This window comes from Bufo bufo, chromosome 6 (assembly GCF_905171765.1).
Source record: "Bufo bufo chromosome 6, aBufBuf1.1, whole genome shotgun sequence".
Taxonomy (NCBI): domain Eukaryota; kingdom Metazoa; phylum Chordata; class Amphibia; order Anura; family Bufonidae; genus Bufo; species Bufo bufo.
Genome location: NC_053394.1, coordinates 258795271 through 258808177, shown reverse-complemented (window position 1 = coordinate 258808177; position 12907 = coordinate 258795271). Strand labels below are relative to the sequence as shown.

Sequence of the window (12907 nt, the reverse complement as noted above, 5' to 3'; positions counted from 1 at the left end):
TTTTATTTTCATCTAGAAAACCTCCTCAAATGCAACCAGACTCCTAATTACTTAAATGAGGAACTGGCGGATCACTGGCAGAAGTGAGAGCCAACCACATTTAATTTGTATCAACACCAGAAGGGGGTGTGTTTTAATATGAACGGCTTATAAAGTCAGCTAAAATTCATATCACTGCCAACAAATAGGTCTGCAGGAAAGAAGGAGATTGCTATCTCATCTATTGTAATGATTAGCACAGCCGGAGCAGTATGTTAGCAAACAAATAGTGGCTTGAGCAGATGAAATCCTGTTGCTTCTGTACCGAGACTATACCAAATCCACTCTATCTGGAAACGGCAAACTGTCATTTTATTTGCTGCCCTGCCATCTACTTTCATCTGTATCATGTAGAAGCAGAAAAAAATGAGCTATGTTTTAAAGTCTTCTTTTAAAATATCTAATTTAAAAAAAGCTTCTAGTGGTTGTAACATTGCTCAGCAGTGTACGCTGGCAATATGCAGGGACAGGAGGTTGGAAAGCATATTCAAAAACATATAGGATACCCCACTTTAAGATCCTTTTACACAGACTAATTTTGCAGGCAATTTTCGGGAATGTTTTGTTCCCTTTTTGTCAGGGAGATGAGAGCTGCATTTGTACTCAGCAATCATTTCCTCTTTATGAGGAATGATAGTGATCACAGAAATGAGCTGAATTTCAGGGCATAAAAGAGCAATAATGATGCCCTCATTGCAGCAAAGGCCTAATTTGCATATTAAGAAAAAGTATCAAAACTAGGGAACAGAACCTCAAATGAGGTGAACCACAGCTATGTGTTACGATCACTGTGGGGGGAAATGACCACACTGAACACAGGGGGGAAGGGGAACAGTAACTGGGCGTGGAAACTAGGGAAGGAACGGGACTCTAATAAACAACCCTGATCTGGGCCCTTACTACCTATAAATATGAATAGACCTTGAAGGTAGGAATATTCCTATGCAGGATATCTAGGCCCTAACTTCCCTATAAGGCCCTGGAATAAGGTTAGGACCAAAGACAACCCATTTGAATGGAAGTCTCTGTCTCAGGCCCAGATACAAACAATAGGGAATAATGCAAAACACAAACAAACACGACACTTAACTTCTGAGGGACGAGCAGGAACACCAGAGACAACCTCACACAAGCTCAGCCAAAACCCAAATTAAGCTATCTACTGCATAGTCAGAAGGGAGGGGTCAGACTATAAAGGGTAGAAGTGATGACCACTGAGAAACAGCTCAGAAAAGGGAAGTGGTCATTAACCCTGTCAATACTGAATCAAGAGAAATCAAGGAGGCTGTTAGATTCTTCCTCACTCAGCCAGTCTTCTTGATCTCCTGACATCAGTCACCTGAGGGACAGTGACAGTACCCCCTTTTACCGGTGACCTCTGGGAACCCAGGACAAACCTTTTCAGTATGGGCTCTGTGAAAGGCCTTCACCTGATGATTCGTATTAACATCGGCCGCGGGAACCCATATCCTCTCCTCTGGTCCGAAACCCTTCCAGTGGACGAGATACTGGAGGGATCTACGGAGAACTCGGGAGTCTACAATCCTGCTGATTTGAAATTATCGTCCTCCATGACAGGAGCAAGGAGGACGGCTCAACAGGTTCGACACATTTCTTCAACAACGACTTATGAAGTACGTTATGAATTTTCAAAGCCTGAGGAAGTTCAAGACGGAAGGCTACATGGTTAACAATGGCAGTGAACTTATATGGACCAATAAATCTTGGGCCCAACTTCCAAGAAGGTACCTTAAGCTTAATGTTTCTTTTGGACAGCCACACAGAATCACCCACTCTCCGGACCATTCATGCATCTCCTGTCAGCCACACGCTTATACCTGTTGCTTATCTCTTTCAGGTTATTTTGAATTTTCTGCCAAATCGAAGACAAAGAAGAGGAAAATCGTTCCTCCTCAGGAATACTGGAAGTTTGAAAATCAGAAAATGTGCCAAACTGCGGATGGAATCCATATGCCCCAAAAATGGCGGCTTATCAGTGGACTCCTGTCTATGGTTATTAATGGCAAACTCAGCTAACAATAGGAATGAAGACCACTCCTCCTGGCTCTCCGAAACAAAACATCTCAAGTAAGTCTCCAGATTCTGATTAGTGCGCTCCGTCCGTTCATTCGATTGAGGATGAAAAGCCAAAGAAAAGGACAATTGTACCCCCAGTCCAGTACAGAATGCTTTCCAGAATCTGGAAACAAACTGAGTTCCCTGATCAAACACCACATCAGAGGGAATGCCATGTAGTTTTACGATGTTATCATCAAACACCTGTGCAAGAGTTTTGGCATTAGGTAGAACAGGCAATGCTATAAAATTAGATCATGACTAAGAGCCGGCTGGCTCGAAACATGTCGGTCTGACCAGGGACATGGAGGGACATTTTTCACTGCACCGCGTGTACGTTTGGAATATTGCAAGATTTTATCTCCGTGCTGGAAATATATTTATTTGAAGAATGCTATAAAATGCTCCATTTTGCTAAACAGATAAACTACCACCAGGAGCACGTTTTTTCTCAAAGAATTCGGTAAATCCGAGATAAAATTCATGGACAAATGCGTCCAAGGTCTGGGTGAGATGATTAATGGAAGAAGAGATCCAGAAGGCAGAGTATGTGTCACCTCAGCACTGGCACAGGTACAACAGGCTGACACATAGTCCTCAACACACTTATGCAGCCCTGGCCACCAAAATCTACGCGGGATGAGATCGCCAGTGGATCTACTCCCAGGGTGTCCAGCCAAGACAGTACAGTGATGTTACTCAAATACCTTGTGACTTAAGTCTGAGGGAGGGGGTTACCAAATTGTTACCGGACAGAAAAAAATCGCAAAGAATTGCGGATCCACAAGGAGCCTTAACTATCACCAAAGGAATTGCACAAAAATCTTTGCATAGTAAATATAAATAAACTTTATTGACAATGTAAAATACATACATGAAGATAAAAAAAGGCAGCACAAAGGTGTAACACAAGGGAGAGGAATAGGACCCAAGGAGGGGCTGGGAGGTCAGCACACCAGGAATCAGGGAAAAATATATTAGAATAATCAGATGCTAGTCACCAAGACACCTCAAGACAATAAGCCCCAAGCAATAGCAAATGGAGACAAATGTGAGGATAAACAGACTTGGTGATTAAAAGAAAAGGATAAGCATACCCTGAGTGGTGTGTCGATCTCTCAGCCACCTCCTGACCCAACGCCGTTTTGCCAGTGATCTGGATTCTTCTTAAGTCTGAGGGAACAAACAATCTCCCTGGAGGACAAGAGTCTGGTGCATCCTCTTGGGTTCCAACACCTTAGCCTCAAGATCAGAATATAGGGCAGATATGACTACTGCTTCAGACAAAGTGCTAGGATCTTTATGTTTATAATCACCCCCCAGGAAAGCTGCGCGACAAAGCATCTGCCTTGACGTTCTTAACCCAAGGGTGGTAGGTGACAATTAAGTTAAAACTGGTGAAAAACACCGCCCATCTGGCCTGGCTTGGAATTAGTCGTTCAGCCGACTCAAGGTAAGCCAGATTTTTGTGATCATTAATTACAGTAATAGGATGAATTGCTCCTTCCAACCAATGGTGCCATTCTTCAAAAGTCAACTTAATGGCCAGCAATTCCCTATTAGACATGTCTTAATTTATTTCAGCAGTCAAGAGTTTTTTTTAGAGAAAAAAGCACATGGGCGCCATTTACTAGGGAAAGGACCTTGCGACAAAACTGCTCCCACCCCTACCTCGGATGCGTCAACCTCTACAATGAATGGCTGAGACACGTCCGGTTGCACCAGAATAGGGGCTGAAGCAAAACATTTCTTCACGCCAGAAAAGGCTTGTAATGCCGCCTCAGACCAAACAGAAAAATAGACCCCCTTCCTAGTCATGTCTGTTAAAGATTTAACCACAGTAAAATAGTTCAAGATGAATTTACGGTAGTAGTTGGTGAATCCCAAAAACCACATAAGCGCTTTCAGATTTTCGGGTCGATCCCAGTCCAACACCGCACGGACTTTCTCGGGATCCATACGAAAACCTGAAGATGAGAGCAGGTAACCCAGGAATTGCACTTCCTGAACAGCAAAAACACATTTTTCCATCTTCGCATACAATATATTCTCTATGGGGATCTGTAACACCAGTCTCACAATATCCTGATGAGTCTCCATGTCTAGAGAATAAATTAGTATGTCATCCAGATATACAAACAAACAAATCTCCCCATCAGATGATGAAAGAGGTCATTGACAAAGTGTTGGAAAAACGCTGGAGCATTGGTTAAACAAAAAGTCATACCCAGATTCTCAAAATGAGTATTAAATAGAGATGGCCTTGCGGTTCGTCTGGCGGTCTTTTCGCGACAAACTTTGCTTGTTCGCGGTTCGCCGAACGGGCGAACATATGACAATGTCATATTCTTTTACATTGTGAAGAACTTTGTCCCATGACACATCCATAAGGTGGTACAGGACAGCCAATTGAGACGTTTCAGCACATGGACATACACCCTACCTTTTAAATAAACCCGATCTGGCCACCATTTAACATTCAGTCTGTTAACAGTGTAGGGGGAGGTTGCTGTGTGGAGCAGAGACAGACTGTTAGGGACACCAAACGCTAGCTAATAGAGCAACAAAAGTACTTTTAAGGACTGGTATAGGTGTGCTATCAATAGGTGTGACTTACTGAGGGGTGTATTACACTTATAATATACTTTTTAACAAGAAAGTATATTATAGTGCATTTGTATTGTGCAGCAGTTGTGTGCGGTTCTGCTGCGATACTGCAGCTACACAGAGTGCCAAACGCTATTGGAACAAATAATTTCTACTGGTGTGATATACCAGTTGCCCCCCGAAAAAACTGATTGAAGCAGGGGTGTTATATACCAATAATATACTTTCTATATAGTCCATTTAGGTAGTGCAGCATTTGTTTGTGGTTTGCTGCGTTACTGCAGCTACACAGAGTGCCAAATGCTATTGAAACAAATCATTTCTACTTGTGTGATATACCCGTTGCCCCCCAAAAAACTGATTGAAGCAGGGGTGTTATATACCAATAATATACTTTCTATATAGTGCATTTAGGTAGTGCAGCATTTGTTTGCAGTTTTGCTGCGTTACTGCAGCTACACAGAGTGACAAACTCTATTGGAACAAATAACTTCTACTGGTGTGATATACCAGATGCAACCCAAAATAACTAATTGTTAAATCGTTCCTCCTCAGGACCACCCCCAGAAGGTGGAGGACAAACTGGTGTCCACCAGGAGATTGCCCCGCGCCGGCCAGCGCCACATCGATGACATTTAAATCATAGTCATGTTCAATTACAAGGTAAAATTGTGTAGGTACCCGGATCTCTAGTAATTTTGTCAGGAAATGGCTAGTGTCTCTTATGTAGGAGGGAGCATTGGTCGCATGGACACATAGCAATTTGTCTAAAAATATTGCAATCGTGCTGAAAATTTAGCCCCTGCCAGACACAATAGGTCTGCCCGGGGAATCAACCAGCCTCTTATGTATCTTTGAGAGCACATAGAACAGAGGGGTGATGGGATGTTGAATCTTGAGATACTCTCTTAAATTCTCATCAATGAGGCCCACCTCAAGGGCTCCATCGATAATCTCATTCAAAATCTGCATAATCTCCCATTTGGATCTCCTGTTAATACTGTATATACAGTACAGACCAAAAGTTTGGACACACCTTCTCATTCAAAGAGTTTTCTTTATTTTCATGACTATGAAGGCATCAAAACTATGAATTAACACATGTGGAATTATATACATAACAAACAAGTGTGAAACAACCGAAAATATGTCATATTCTAGGTTCTTCAAAGTAGCCACTTTTTGCTTTGATTACTGCTTTGCACACTCTTGGCATTCTCTTGATGAGCTTTAAGAGGTAGTCCCCTGAAATGGTCTTCCAACAGTCTTGAAGGAGTTCCCAGAGATGCTTAGCACTTGTTGGCCCTTTTGCCTTCACTCTGCGGTCCAGCTCACCCCAAACAATCTCGATTGGGTTCAGGTCCGGTGACTGTGGAGGCCAGGTCATCTGGCGCAGCAACCCATCACTCTCCTTCATGGTCAAATAGCCCTTACTTTCAAAGTTTTCCCAATTTTTCGGCTGACTGACTGACCTTCATTTCTTAAAGTAATGATGGCCACTCGTTTTTCTTTACTTAGCTGCTTTTTTCTTGCCATAATACAAATTCTAACAGTCTATTCAGTAGGACTTTCAGCTGTGTATCCACCTGACTTATCCTTAACACAACTGATGGTCCCAACCCCATTTATAAGGCACGAAATCCCACTTATTAAACCTGACAGGGCACACCTGTGAAGTGAAAACCATTTCAGGGGACTACCTCTTGAAGCTCATCAAGAGAATGCCAAGTGTGTGCAAAGCAGTAATCAAAGCAAAAGGTGGCTACTTTGAAGAACCTAGAATATGACATATTTTCAGTTGTTTCACACTTGTTTGTTATGTATATAATTCCACATGTGTTAATTCATAGTTTTGATGCCTTCAGTGTGAATCTACAATTTTCATAGTCATGAAAATAAAGAAAACTCTTTGAATGAAAAGGTGTGTCCAAACTTTTGGTCTGTACTGTACATCACCATCACTCAACTGTCTATGTATCTCCTCATTGTACTTACATGTGTCCATCACAACCACGGCTCCCCCCTTGTCTGCCGGCTTTATAGTAATTGCCTTATTTTGTTCCAAATCTCTCACCGCATTCTAGACATATTCTGAAGAGACATCACCCTTGTCTTCATTGATTAGTCTGTATATATCATCTTCAGTATATAAACACGCATTCAAACTGGCAGTCTCTTTGGTCTTACCCGGCCCTTGGGGTACTTACATCCCAGGTCATGCTGATTGGTGATCTATGTTAGGAAAAGAATAGCATACCGAGGAGATTGGTTCACCAATAGCATGGGAGTAGTTTTATGCACTATATAGGAATATGGATATCACTGTGTACCAGGCTTAATAAAGGCTAAGATGTAGCCGAAATGTAGTTGTCTGGTTTTTACAGCATTCTGTAAGGTTTCTCCAATAAAAGGAATACACTAGAGAGGCTGCTGTCACCTTTTGTTTTATTGATAACTGAACTGGCCCTTAAAAAGTAAGTTTTTCTTAAAAATTTGAAATTGAAGAATTGCTTCTAAAGTTATAAACCTTCTAATGTCCTAAAAAAAAAAATGACATTTACAAAGTTAAGCAAAAACTATTTTATGAAGTATCACTATATGTTTTAAAAGCAGAGAAACAGATTTTTTTTTTAAATTGTGAAATTTTCAAAATTTTGGGTAAATTTAAGATTTTTTTTATAAATAAAGGTAAAATACATTGACTCAAATTTACCACTGACATGAAGTACAACGTGTCACAAGAAAACATTCTCAGAATGGCTTGGATAAGTAAAAGTCTTCCAAAGTTATTACCACATAAAGTGACACATGTCAGATTTGCAAAAAATGGCCTGGGCAGGACGGTGAAAACTGGCCCTAGGTTGAAGGGATTAAAGGGAATCTGTCAGCTTTCTGCACATCACCTTGTATTACTCATAAAATACCTATTTTAATGCATCTTTTCTTAAAACTCAGTTTTTCCATTCCTGTTAATAATCCTAGAAATTTATGAATAAATTAATCAGAAGTTACTAGATGTTGGCATGTACCAATGCAGTCTAATTAGTGCTGTCAGAGTGAGTAGGAAAACACCCCTTTAATAATGGGGGAATGGTAACACCAGTTACAAATTTATTCATAAATTTCAAGTAGAAATAACAGAGGAATGACATAATATATAGTTAGCAGACAAAAAGCTCCACAATTGTTATGTTTGGGGAAATGTAAATATTTACTAAAGACAATAGACATGTCAGGAGTGGTGACAGGTCGTCTTCAATACAGAAATACAGAGAACACCAAAGAAATCCCTGTTCCCTATTGTGATGCACTACAAATAACATCAGTGTTGCCTTGGGTGTTCCTTTCATAAAAGACACCTGGGGAGTCATTTATTAAGACCGGCGTTTTAGACAGGCCTCTACATGACTTCGGCACATTGAGCGCCAGTCTAAATGTAAGCCAGCTTCTTAAAACAGGTGTAGAAAATTATGAATTTTCCCCATCAACGACCACTATTTTAGACCTGGCATGAGCAGGGAAAGGTCGCAGCTTGCGGCGCAACTAACCGTTGTATCACAATCTGTGCCAAAAATATGCCTAATATAGGCATATTTCTGGATAAAAAATTATCTCCCTGGTTGTTATTTTTAGGCAGGTCCCACAAGTCATGTACCACACCATTTAGGCCATTTTACAGCATTGTCTGATTTTTGCAGAATTTTTATTTTGCAGTGAAATAATTTTTTTTTTTATCCTACTCAGTTTGGTTATACAGTAAAGTTGAGCGAACACCTGGATGTTCGGGTTCGAAAAGTTGAGCCGAACTTCCCGGAAATGTTCGGGTTCGGGATCCGAACCCGACCCGAACTTCGTCCCGAACCCGAACCCGAACCCCATTGAAGTCAATAGGGACCCGAACTTTTCAGCACTAAAAAGGCTGTAAAACAGCGCAGGAAAGAGCTAGAGGGCTGCAAAAGGCAGCAACATGTAGGTAAATCCCCTGCAAACAAATGTGGATAGGGAAATGAATTAAAATAAAAATAAAAAAAATAAAGATTAACCAATATCAATTGGACAGAGGTCCCATAGCAGAGAATCTGGCTTCATGTCAGCAGAGAATCAGTCTCTTCATGCCATAGCAGAGAATCTGGCTTCATGTCAGCAGAGAATCAGTCTTCATGTCATAGCAGAGAATCAGGCTTCACGTCACCCACCACTGGAACAGGCCACTGTCACATATTTAGGCCCAGGCACCCAGGCAGAGGAGAGAGGTCCCGTAACAGAGAATCTGGCTTCATGTCAGCAGAGAATCAGTCTTCATGTCATAGCAGAGAATCAGGCTTCACGTCACCCACCACTGGAACAGGCCACTGTCACATATTTAGGCCCAGGCACCCAGGCAGAGGAGAGAGGTCCCGTAACAGAGAATCTGGCTTGATGTCAGCACAGAATCAGTCTTCATGTCATAGCAGAGAATCAGGCTTCACGTCACCCACCACTGGAACAGGCCACTGTCACATATTTAGGCCCAGGTACCCAGGCAGAGGAGAGAAGTCCCGTAACAGAGAATCTGGCTTCATGTCAGCACAGAATCAGTCTTCATGTCATAGCAGAAAATCAGGCTTCACGTCACACACCACTGGAACAGGCCACTGTCACATATTTAGGCCCCGGCACCCAGACAGAGGAGAGAGGTCCTGTAACAGAGAATCTGGCTTCATGTCAGCACAGAATCAGTCTTCATTTCATAGCAGAGAATCAGGCTTCACGTCACTCACCACTGGAACAGGCCACTGTCACATATTTAGGCCCAGGCACCCAGACAGAGGAGAGGTTCATTCAACTTTGGGTTGCCCCGCAATATAATGGTAAAATGAAAATAAAAATAGGATTGAATGAGGAAGTGCCCTGGAGTACAATAATATATTGTTAAGGGGAGGTAGTTAATGTCTAATCTGCACAAGGGATGGACAGGTCCTGTGGGATCCATGCCTGGTTCATTTCTATGAATGTCAGCTTGTCCACATTGGCTGTAGACAGGCGGCTGCGTTTGTCTGTAATGACGCCCCCTGCCATGCTGAATACACGTTCAGACAAAACGCTGGCCGCCGGGCAGGCCAGCACCTCCAAGGCATAAAAGGCTAGCTCTGGCCACGTGGACAATTTGGAGACCCAGAAGTTGAATGGGGCCGAACCATCAGTCAGTACGTGGAGGGGTGTGCACAGGTACTGTTCCACAATGTTAGTGAAATGTTGCCTCCTGCTAACACGTTCCGTATCAGGTGGTGGTGCAGTTAGCTGTGGCGTGGTGACAAAACTTTTCCACATCTCTGCCATGCTAACCCTGCCCTCAGAGGAGCTGGCCGTGACACAGCTGCGTTGGCGACCTCTTGCTCCTTCTCTGCCTTCACCTTGGGCTTCCACTGGTTCCCCTGTGACATTTGGGAATGCTCTCAGGAGCGCGTCTACCAATGTGCGCTTGTACTCGCGCATCTTCCTATCACGCTCCAGTGTAGGAATTAAGGTGGGCACATTGTCTTTGTACCGGGGATCCAGCAGGGTGGCAACCCAGTAGTCCGCACACGTTAAAATGTGGGCAACTCTGGTGTCGTTGCGCAGGCACTGCAGCATGTAGTCGCTCATGTGTGCCAGGCTGCCCAGAGGTAAGGACAAGCTGTCCTCTGTGGGAGGCGTATCATCATCGTCCTGTGTTTCCCCCCAGACACGCACCAGTGATGGGCCCGAGATGCTTTGGGTGCCACCCCGCTGTGAACATGCTTCATCCTCATACTCCTCCACCTCCTCCTCATCTTCGTCCTCCTCGTCCTCCAGTAGTGGGCCCTGTCTGGCCACATTTGTACCTGGCCTCTGCTGTTGCAAAAAACCTCCCTCTAAGTCACTTCGAAGAGACTGGCCTGAAAGTGCTAAAAATGACCCCTCTTCCTCCTCTTCCTCCTGGGCCACCTCCTCTTCCATCATCGCCCTAAGTGTTTTCTCAAGGAGACATAGAAGTGGTATTGTAACGCTGATAACGGCGTCATCGCCACTGGCCATGTTGGTGGAGTACTCGAAACAGCGCAGCAGGGCACACAGGTCTCGCATGGAGGCCCAGTCATTGGTGGTGAAGTGTGTCTGATCCGCAGTGCGACTGACCCGTGCGTGCTGCAGCTGAAACTCCACTATGGCCTGCTGCTGCTCGCACAGTCTGTCCAGCATGTGCAAGGTGGAGTTCCACCTGGTGGGCACGTCGCATATGAGGCGGTGAGCGGGCAGGCCGAAGTTACGCTGTAGCGCAGACAGGCGAGCAGCGGCAGGGTGTGAACGCCGGAAGCGCGAACAGATGGCCCGCACTTTATGCAGCAGCTCTGACATGTCAGGGTAGTTGTGAATGAACTTCTGCACCACCAAATTCAGCACATGCGCCAGGCAAGGGATGTGCGTCAAACCGGCTAGTCCCAGAGCTGCAACGAGATTTTGCCCATTATCGCACACCACCAGGCCGGGCTTGAGGCTCACCGGCAGCAACCACTCGTCGGTCTGTTGTTCTATACCCCGCCACAACTCCTGTGCGGTGTGGGGCCTGTCCCCCAAACATATGAGTTTCAGAATGGCCTGCTGACGTTTACCCCGGGCTGTGCTGAAGTTGGTGGTGAAGGTGTGTCGCTGACTGGATGAGCAGGTGGAAGAAGAGGAGGAGGAAGCTGAGTAGGAGGAGGAGGAGACAGGAGGCAAAGAATGTTGCCCTGCGATCTTTGGCGGCGGAGGGACGTGCGACAAACAGCTCTCCGCCTGGGGCCCAGCCGCCACTACATTTACCCAGTGTGCAGTTAGGGAGATATAGCGTCCCTGGCCGTGCTTACTGGTCCACGTATCTGTGGTTAGGTGGACCTTGCCACAGATGGCGTTGCGCAGTGCACACTTGATTTTATCGGATACTTGGTTGTGCAGGGAAGGCACGGCTCTCTTGGAGAAGTAGTGCCGGCTGGGAACAACATACTGTGGGACAGCAATCGACATGAGCTGTTTGAAGCTGTCTGTGTCCACCAGCCTAAATGACAGCATTTCATAGGCCAGTAGTTTAGAAATGCTGGCATTCAGGGCCAGGGATCGAGGGTGGCTAGGTGGGAATTTACGCTTTCTCTCTAATGTTTGTGAGATGGAGAGCTGAACGCTGCCGTGTGACATGGTTGAGATGCTTGGTGACGCAGGTGGTGGTGTTGGTGGTACATCCCATGTTTGCTGGGCGGCAAATGCCAACGTCCCTCCAGAGGCGTGGTAGTGCCGGCTGGGAACAACATACTGTGGGACAGCAAGCGACATGAGCTGTTTGAAGCTGTCTGTGTCCACCAGCCTAAATGACAGCATTTCATAGGCCAGTAGTTTAGAAATGCTGGCATTCAGGGCCAGGGATCGAGGGTGGCTAGGTGGGAATTTACGCTTTCTCTCTAATGTTTGTGAGATGGAGAGCTGAACGCTGCCGTGTGACATGGTTGAGATGCTTGGTGACGCAGGTGGTGGTGTTGGTGGTACATCCCATGTTTGCTGGGCGGCAAATGCCAACGTCCCTCCAGAGGCGGAGGAAGAGGCCGAGGCGGCGGCAGCAGCAGAAGAAGCCGAGGCGGCAGCAGCAGAAGAGGTAGCAGGGGGAGCCTGAGTGACTTCCTTGTTTTTAAGGTGTTTACTCCACTGCAGTTCATGCTTTGCATGCAGGTGCCTGGTCATGCAGGTTGTGCTAAGGTTCAGAACGTTAATGCCTCGCTTCAGGCTCTGATGGCACAGCGTGCAAACCACTCGGGTCTTGTCATCAGCACATTGTTTGAAGAAGTGCCATGCCAGGGAACTCCTTGAAGCTGCCTTTGGGGTGCTCAGTACCAGATGGCGGAGGTCAGTAGCAGGCGGAGTCTCTTGTCGGCGGGTGTTCTGATTTTGCCCACTGCTCCCTCTTTTGCTACGCTGTTGGCTCGGTCTCACCACTGACTCTTCCTCTGAACTGTGAAAGTCAGTGGCACGACCTTTATTCCATGTGGGGTCTAGGACCTCATCGTCCCCTGCATCGTTTTCCACCCAGTCTTGATCCCTGACCTCCTGTTCAGAATGCACACTGCAGAAAGACGCAGCAGTTGGCACCTGTGTTTCGTCATCATCAGAGACGTGCTGAGGTGGTATTCCCATGTCATCATCATCAGGAAACATAAGTGGTTGT

The 12907-nt window shown here is 45.2% G+C and overlaps 1 protein-coding gene across 1 annotated transcript in view; it reads right to left on the bottom strand.

The window, feature by feature from the left end:
* LOC121005082 (cGMP-dependent protein kinase 2-like) overlaps positions 1 to 12907 on the bottom strand; it is a 318727-nt gene that overhangs the window by 161605 nt on the left and 144215 nt on the right. The gene's annotated exons all lie outside the window — the stretch shown is intronic.